Here is a 9,420-nt window from a genome sequence, read left to right as displayed (position 1 = left end):
CTGAACCACTATGTGCGTGATGATGAATAAGCAGATTTATTTTGCTTGAGCAGCACGATTGCTCCTGTTACGAGTAATAAACCTGAAGCACTTATTGGAAGAAATACCGGTGCATTAGCAGTCTCTGCACCTCGCAGTGAGGTGTCAACGCAATGTAAACAGCGTAAACGCGTTTTTAAGCGCTTGAGCAAATGCATTTATCAAAGGAAATGTGGGTGCCCTCCAGTGGCGTAGCTAGGTCGTCTGGTACCCGGGGCCCATAGATCTTCTGTCACGCCCCCCCCCCCCCCCCCGGGTGTAGCCGGCGGAAAGAGGGCATGTCTTCAGACGTATATGACACCCCCCCCCGCTGGCCCCTTGCACCCGGGGCCCACGGCCCCCCGGCCCCCCCTGTTGCTACGCCACTGGTGCCCTCTGCTATATATATCTACATCTCTTTCACTTTCAAAAGAAAAGTGTCCTGCAATTTTTCTCCCTTCTTTCTTTCGCCGAAGGCGATGAAAAATGCTTTCAAGGCACTGATTCCCACCGTCTGCTTCCTCGAATAACAGTCAAAGTCGTCCGCCCCTACGATTTAGTGCCGCATGCCTCTTGCAAATACGCCCCCGCTTTTGCCAAAGTATGCATATACATTTCACATAATTGTTTATTTTCCTCCTATCCCGCTGAGTGAATTTTCTTATGCTTCTTCTGAGCAGGTTACCGATGCGAACTGCGTTCTGCCGATAGGCAGTTGACCAGATGCACGTGGCTCTATGCTACAGAATTTACCCGATGGAAACTGCCACAAGGTCACCATTAATTTTTGAAAACTGGCACTCGCCTCGCGTTTCCAAACGTCTCAGCCTGGCGACGCGCTGATCTGGGTAGAATGACGTGAGGTGCCACTGCAACGTGTGGCACAAAAACATAACGGAGCAAATATGCGCGACATCATGAGGCCCGTGCCTGCTGCAAAATAATAATAATAATAATAATAATAATAATAATAATAATAATAATAATAATAATAATAATAATAATAATAATAATAATAATAATAATTTTCGTCGCATAGTCGAAGACCGTTACAGCGTCGTTTACGGGTACAGTGGGAGAGTGCTGCCTTAATTACCCAAGGCAGCGGCCTCGTCGTTGCCCTAGACGCCGACAGGGGAGGGAAGCTACTGCAGCGACTAGTGTTCCTGTATATATGCTCCCTGCGGGAGCATATACAGGAACACTAGCAGCGACAGCTCCAAGCCACTCCAGACAAGGGCCCGAATATTTGCCACCAGGAGGGCGACTCCGAAACTGACAGTCTCCGGTTGTTGAAGAGCCAGGGGCGTGGGCCGCGAGTCGCAAAGGATCACTACCGGGGCATCCGGGAGGTCCTCCTCCGGATGGAGTCCGGCCACCTCTGCAGTGGTGGAGCTCGCCGCGAAAGGCCGCCGGAACACTCCAGAGCGCCGAAGGGCCGGGGTCACGCGGGAGGCCGTAGCACTGCCACTGCGCGAATCAAGAGTCGTCCGTGATGTCTGTCCAACCAGTCCTTCAGCAAGAACGCCGTTGCCTGGTACAGGGCGCACGATGGGGACCATCTCTTTGAGAGGTCCTCGAGTGTTGTGAACACCTTTCAACAGCCGATGACCTCGAGGAGGCGGCGGGATGCCCTGCATGGATGCGTGCCTATTCCTTCGCCCATGGTGGAATGATCATTGGACGCGAGAAAACATTCCTCCTTTCTTCCCGCCGAAAAGACCCATCGTTCAGCTCATCACCGCTCATGGCCGCTTCCCTTTTTACTATTTCCGCTTTCATCTCTCATCTTACCTGTACTTGCGCAGGTGGCACTCCTTGCTCAGACTTGCTACATTATTTCAACGACTGTCCTCTCACTTCTCATATTACTCATAGCCTTCAAGATAATCACCAGACTGCCGTGACACCTGATCTTTATAACTCTCTTCTTACCGACCAACGAAGCCGGGCACTCCTTATTCGTCTTTATCGCGCCATCTCTTCGTTCACTTTTCTTGACCCCTCCTAATATGCTCTTTCCTTCAGCCATCCATATTTCTTCATTGGTATTTTTTTCATTCTCTCTCCTTTTCTCTTTCCCTTTCCTCTTCCTCCCACCTTGTTCTTCGCCTTTCGCTCTATAGTGTCCTTAGTTATGCCAACTAAGGTGAAGCTCGTCTCCGGGGTCACTGTAGACGGAATGCCTGACCTCCCGACTCAGCCCCTTTTGTTTTCCCTACTTTTCCTGTCTGTCTCCTTTGCTGAATGCTCAATATACACTTACTGAAACTGCTTTGCCACCGCTTTCAAGCCTCTTGCAGATATTCAGTCGCGCAGATAATCAGTCAAGCGGCCCCTGCGCTCTGCTTCTGCTGCCTGGCGCACTGTCGGACCTACCTGAGACTTCCGATCACATATACTAGATGCGCGCCGCCCCACAAGCCTTCGCGCATATACCACTGCGTTTGTCAGCGGGGCGCCACCTACCAAGTGCCAGTCCGTCTCCAGCCTCCTGCAGCCCGGCTCACCCGAACATCCGCTCCTGCTGTCCGGCCTCCTCTGGCCCTGCCATCTTCAGTCGTCCTTATTCTTTCTTCTTTCCTTTTCTTTTGCTCTCCCTTCTCTCCCTCAATTTCCCTCTTCATACTTTTCTTCTGCTCTGTGGCTTAATGAAGAACTGGTCGGAATCCAGAGTCGCCACATACCGTGCCTATGAAGACCTATATTTCGCGTTAATTCTTGCTCCCTATACTTTTCATTTGTATTCACTTTATGTCGGCTTACCTCGGTCTTTTTTTTTTTTCTACAATTGGCTTTTTCTCAAGTTACAATTTGGGTTTCTACCCCTCTTTATTTATTTCCGATTGGCTCAAACCTGCTATATCTTGGTCGTGCGGGTTTCCCTCATTTTTATTTAGGTTGTTTTTGTAGCTTGAGGGGCTCAAGAATACGCCCTGCATGGAAGGACAACCGACAACCTTCTCGTGCCACAGGCTGCCCATGCGTCAGCGCGGGCGGCTCCGCAACCTGGTAAGCAGAGCCGCGCTACCCGGTTTGCAGTGCTGCTTGTCGACGTGGGGGAGGCCACGCTGTAGCAGGAACAGCAGCCAGGCATTGGCCTTCAGAACCTGAGCTATGAGCGCCTTGGCCGCCCATGAGAGTTAATGGTCTATCAGCAGGTCCAAGTAGGTCACGGCCCGCTTTCAAACAACACGTGCGGTTGACGCCAAGGGCCATCGGGACGGTTCGACTATGTATCGTCACGCTGGGGTGGACGAGGCCTACCGGAACGATAGAAGGCAGGGACGTCAACGCCAAGTTCAGTAGGAAATATCTCAGGAGTGATCCCTGTGCTACTCCGGGACAGACAGCGAGAGGGGATAGTCTTTCGCACCTGTATGCATGCCCTAAACTAAATACTTCTTCGCAATACCTCACCTGAAACCCACCGCATTACCTATGTGATTCTCCTGAACCTCTTAAACAATCACCAGGAGCACCTCCTGTATCATCAACAACGTCTGGGAAATAGAAATTATTCCCATGCCGTGGAAAGACGCCCTCGTCGTCTTTTTATTCGAAGCCAGGCCGCCCACCGATCGTACCGCTCCTGCTAATCCCAGGCATCCCACATCATGCGTGGAAAAGCTGTGGAGAGATGGCCTTGGTGCGGCTCGAATTGCATCTAACGTCCCACAACCATTTCTCAGATACACTCATCGGCTTCCGCTGGTATTTATTTAGCTCTCAGGACGTTGCCCTACGTATTTACGAAGCGGTGTTTGCCGGGGCCAGAAGTTCCCAGCTCGGATACTATCGTTGGTAGTGATGTGAAGAAGGCTTTCGACAACGTCCTTCTTCGACCCATATCTCGAAAGGCCTATCCACGCCATGCCTGGAATCTGCCTGATCCGGTAAGTTAGCGACTTCCTCACCAACAGTGCCATCACTCTACACCTGCCGAGGTACCTCTTGAGGCCCTATCTACCTTGTCTCCGACGCTTTTCAGTCTGGCTATGAAAGACCTGCCCCCTCTTCTAAAACATTCACGGTCTTAAACTTTAATATATACCAATGACGTCACATTCTAGTGCGTCACGGGAAGCCCGGGCGAACAAGAGTCTACTGTAGAAGCTGGCTTGGACGCCATCGACTCATACTTCCGCGCGTTGGGACTTACGGCCCCTCCCGTAAAGTCGGAGTATAAATTGTTGTTATTAAATCTCGCGCCAGCAAAGGTGAAAAGCATGGCATCGACGCGCTATAACTTAGATCAGTCAGGTGTTCGGGCTTCCGTGAATACGAGCTCATCAAAATCGCAGAGGATACCGTCTATTCAGGCATCATGTATGACCTCATTACGATACCATCACAAACACTCAAAGCCGCCGCCTAGAAGCTGAATTTCAAAAATGCCACCGTATTGAAATGAAAGTAACCCGTTATGCCATGAGCACTCACGTTCGAGCAGCTGTCCTACACAGCACTCTCGAAGAAAAACTGAAAGCTGGCGGGCTCAACAGCATCGTCTCCGCACCTCGTCAAAACAGCGAACTCCTCCACATACTAGTCTATGACATCAGTAGCCTGCCTGATATTACTCATACACCTCCGCAGTGAGGCATGATCCCTATTACGATCTTGCCCTACGGCTGGACTAGAGCACACACACGTTTCTCCTAGAACGCACGCGCGTGCTCCAGTCCAGTTGTGCCTGTCCATACCCAGTAATATGGATTCAAAAATGGACGCCGGCAAGCCAGAGCTGACCACCTCCGAATGTCCTCTCGTGACACATATTATGTGGATGGTGCTGATACAGCGGACAGAACCACCACGGCGGTTGTTGGGCAACGCGGTACGACATTGTGCGTCACCACGATGCAGTCCCGTTTTCCACATTCGAATCCAGCACCGCGCCACCCCACATCCGAGCGACAATGTAGATTCTCACACACGCAAGCCCACCCCTCCCTGCAAATACTATACAGGGTGTCCCACATAACTTGAGCCAAGAATTTAAATATGAAAGGCACGTCGCAAGCGAATTGAACCGAACGCATACTATCCGCAATAGCCTATATAGTAACTCAGACATTTTTTTTTTGTTTTCTCCATAACTCACTAATTAAGCTTAATTGCCTAACTTTTTCATTATTGGCCGGGGACCCCAAGTATGATACGCAGATTTGTAGAGCACCTTGAGAAACCACCGATCGAGTTGTTTCCTTTACGATACGTCTCACGTAGTCCTTTTTTTCCGGTTGCAAAGAAAGCCCGCGAAATATGAAAAAAGCCACGTGACGGGGCGTTTGCGCAGTGGTGTTGTGCTGCTCTCAAGCGTGCGTTCCGTGAACAAGGTCGGCTGCATCGTGACTGGCGACGGTGAAGCGGCAGGGCCTTCTTTATCTCATCGGCAGCGCTCGGCCAGCAGCATGCATTTTCGCCGTCATCCGACGGGAACCGACCTCGGTCGTCGTCCATGATGCGCCCCCTCAAACTTCGTAAACTAGCGACACTCTCCTTCTCCTCCTTCGCTTCCTCCTCGACTGTCGCTCCGCCTACATTGTTGCAGCGTAGCAGACGACCTTTTGCCGAGTGAATGAGCGCATAGCCAGGCGGCGCGCTTTAACTTTTCGGTCTATAAATATAGCTACATAACTCCGACTAGCTTTATCTAAAGCATAAAATTTCTGTCTACATACTTTTGCAAATTTAATAACTGCACTTTTTTAAAGCGAAGCTTTCTTTGCCTCTTAGACTTTCCCACTGCTGCTGTTGCTGTCTGGCACACCGCGTCGGGGGCCGGTTCGGAGTGTATGTATACTTGACAGGAGCACGGCAGAGAGAAAAAGCGACGCGAGAAACTCGCTTGGACCTTTGCACCGTGTTGAATGTGCACAATGCCCTCTGGAGCACCCTGAGCGTCGCCACATTAGCCTCTTGAAAGCTGTAATTATTCGTCACCCGCAGCAAAAATATTGCAGAAATTGCAGTGCTTACCTTTCTACTAACATGCAAGTCCATTGGAAAGCAACATAGAATGGTAGAGAGGAGTAGGGGAGGAGGCAGAGAATGGGTAGAACCGACGCAGTGGCGAAACGAGTGAATAACATCATTGCTGCTCTTCGCTCACACTCCCATACAGGAGTGATGTGTGTGTGTGTGTGGGGGGGGTGACAGGGAAAAGTGACGTGAGGATACGACAGCGGTTGCGGGCAAACAGGATAAATTTAAGTTCAAGGCACGGCACGCACATTTCTGCTATTTCTGAAAAATAAATATCATGCGAATTTGTCAAGCGGACAACTTACGCAAGGTGTGCAGAAGCAGAGCCGCATTAAGGCGCATCGTAGGGTCTAGGCAACACTATGGAAGCGGTCACACGTCTAATCGACACTTCTGCGCCCGACACATCCCGACCGCGGCCGCATTTCGATGTTAAAGAACACCACGGTGTCAGAATTAGGAGTCCGCCACTACGGCGTGCCTCATAATCGGATTGTGGTTTTGGCACGTACAGCCTCATAATTCAATTAAAGTTTATTACTTCTGCCATGACCGATGCGATGTGTCATGTGAGGCAATGAATATGCTATACACTCTCTCGGATGTTATGAAGTATGGCACACAACAACGCCTCAAGCAAACACTTCTCCACCTCTGTTCTGTGTATTACGCAGACAAACAGCAGTGCATGGTACACGCAAGGTAAAGTTTAACATCAACTCACCAGTATCCTGTGGAACTAAACGTTGAAGAAATTCAGCATTCGCCGTCAACATCACCTCTAATTATCGTCAATCAAAATAAATAGCACAGAAAGCTTCGCTTACATCGATTGCCACAGTGCGTGGGATCCGCATAATTTTTTCTTCCTCGATAAGACTTCCGCAAAGAAGGCACCTAAGCAAGCGCTGCTTTTGTTAGGCCGGTGTCGCAAGATTTTGTTGAGGATGATTGTAACTTACAGCTTTAGAATCGACCGCTATCGCACGCCTTCATTAAGTCATCTTGCAACCTAAATATACCGCGCCGTCCTTGTTAGGTGAACTCGCGACGCGTATCAGCTTGATGCACATAGGCTGGCTGGCGCAGTGTTGAGCTCCTTTTTTTTTGCCTGGAATTTCCTAAACAAAGGCACCTGAGTCACCATGGTCATATGAAAACCTAGGCTGCCAGACGAGAAGGGGGACTCGGCGTCCTCTTGTGTCCAATCTGCGCTAGTCTGCGTCCCGCAGCGTTTTTACGTAGCGTGGCTGCCGTTCATAACCTGACTGACCAGACCATCGATTGGCTTATAGCTAGTTTGCCATCAGGTCAATCGCGCTCAACCAAGAGATATACCCGCAGCATAGAACAGTATGCGACTCTTTAAAAAAATGTGTTGGGAAAGATCGGCCGCGCTCGTCCGATCTTGGCGGCAATTTACGCTGGTTTGTAAGGCTATTAGCCCCGAGAACGAACGCGAGCGGCGCTGCGAGCGCCGCTCGCGTGACGTCAGGGCACGGACTCGCGCCTGTCGTCTGCTACAGTTCGGGCGTTGTCCGGGCGCTTTCTGCGGTGTTTTCGTTTGTTCGCCCTCGTTCTCTCTGCTTGTATACTTATGGTGGTCGTCTCAAATATATTTTTACGACGTCTTCCTTTGTGAACAGTTATTCAAAGAGCTAATTTCTTAGACAACAATGCAGCTCTCGAAGGCAACGCTACAGTGCCAGCCGAAGCGACGCAGACCAGCCCATTGCGAGTTTTTCATACGCGGATAGACAATCGCAAAAGCATAGCCTGTAGGAATCCAGTTATGATACAATACCTGCCGCGGTGCAACAAGTATGTCACAAAGCTGGCTATATATGACTTCTACAGCAGTTACGTTGATTTTATTCCGCTAAAACAGGTTTGCTCACGACGAGTATGATGTATCATAATGTATCGACGAGTATCACGACGAGTACGACGATGGTATAATATCGAATTTTTGCATTTCCGCACAGAAACGCTCGGCAGTAGCACGGTGGCTTAACTAATACTGGAGCTTAGATTCTACACGCCTCACTTGCTTCTTTAACTGCTTGTCAACATTAGGCGGTTCTTCACGTGTTTATTTTTTTTTAAGCGGCGGAAATTTGAAGTAAAGTTAATGAAGGCTTACAGCTATTTACAGAGTACAAATAGGAATGTACCAATATATATTCCCCTTTCCGTGCTACACGTTCAACTCACCTCTTTAGAGCGCGTTTGTTAATGATTAATAATGCATGTTATGTTCCTCTTTTTTTGTCTATGTTACGATGTGTATATCATTCATTTATTTCAATGCCGCAGTGTGTTTTGCATTGTTATCGTGGAAATATTTCACTGTGCTTTCATATATTGTATAACTGCAATGTTTTATGGCCACCATATAAATGTAATTTATATGGCGCTTGATGTGTTACCCCATGCAGCCATATTGTACCTAAGAGGGTGAGGTTACCTCAAGCCGCGTCTGTGCGGCTTTTTTCCCTCATCCGCTTCCATTTACCACTCCTCTGTACATGTGTGTGTGTAAATGTAAATTAATAAATCAAATCAAATCAAACTCACTTGAGAAATTTACTGGTGCTTGTTGCTTGAGGAATATACATGACGAATCAGTTTGGCAAACTGACACAGGCTGCTCGGCCCAATTTTTTTAGTGAAGTATGCCTGCTGGACCGCATAGCTGCAGCCAGAAAGCAGCCGAAGCGTCAATGACTAGTAGTATGGGACATATTGAAGATATCGAAATTCCCCCTGTGGAGGGTCAGAAATCAAGTGAAAGTATATGCAAGGCTTGTGGTGCTTTCTTTATGAATGTTTGCGAATGGATTGGAGTAAACTTAAATTAGCCTGCAAGGTTCTCTTTTATGTACCGACGAAGCGAATAGTTATCCGTTTGTATAATTAAACAACGCTGGATCGAGACATGGTGAGACAAAAGGCGCTTGAATTTTCCTTTTGTAGGCAACCTAAGCTGCGTAGTAGTAGCTCGAGAATACTTTAGCCATTCCAGTTGGCGCTGTAAAAAAATGCTTTATGATTTTAATTCGAAGTTGAAGTGAACTGATCGGTTTCGCGAACATAGCGTGCCTCGCCATACGGACAGTCGGTTGCTACCGTTACGTGATCAGGGGTGTGCCATATTGTCGATAAAGGCTACTGAGGGCCACTATGATACATTTCATCACTTTCAATTGAGTGGCTCTCGATCTAAACAACGAAACTTTTCTCTCAGGTGATTGCTACTATGGTGTTTGTGAATTAACTATGTAAATACTCTACATGACGCGCCGTCGTGTTAGCAGCCATGAGCGATTCGTTTTTTGGAGGCCTGTTTCAGAGGGGCATGAAAGTAGCAGCAAACATTTTTATAAGAAATGCGCGCCTAACTATTTTTTT

This window comes from Dermacentor albipictus, chromosome 1 (assembly GCF_038994185.2).
Source record: "Dermacentor albipictus isolate Rhodes 1998 colony chromosome 1, USDA_Dalb.pri_finalv2, whole genome shotgun sequence".
NCBI lineage: Eukaryota > Metazoa > Arthropoda > Arachnida > Ixodida > Ixodidae > Dermacentor > Dermacentor albipictus.
This window is presented reverse-complemented; position numbering follows the sequence as displayed.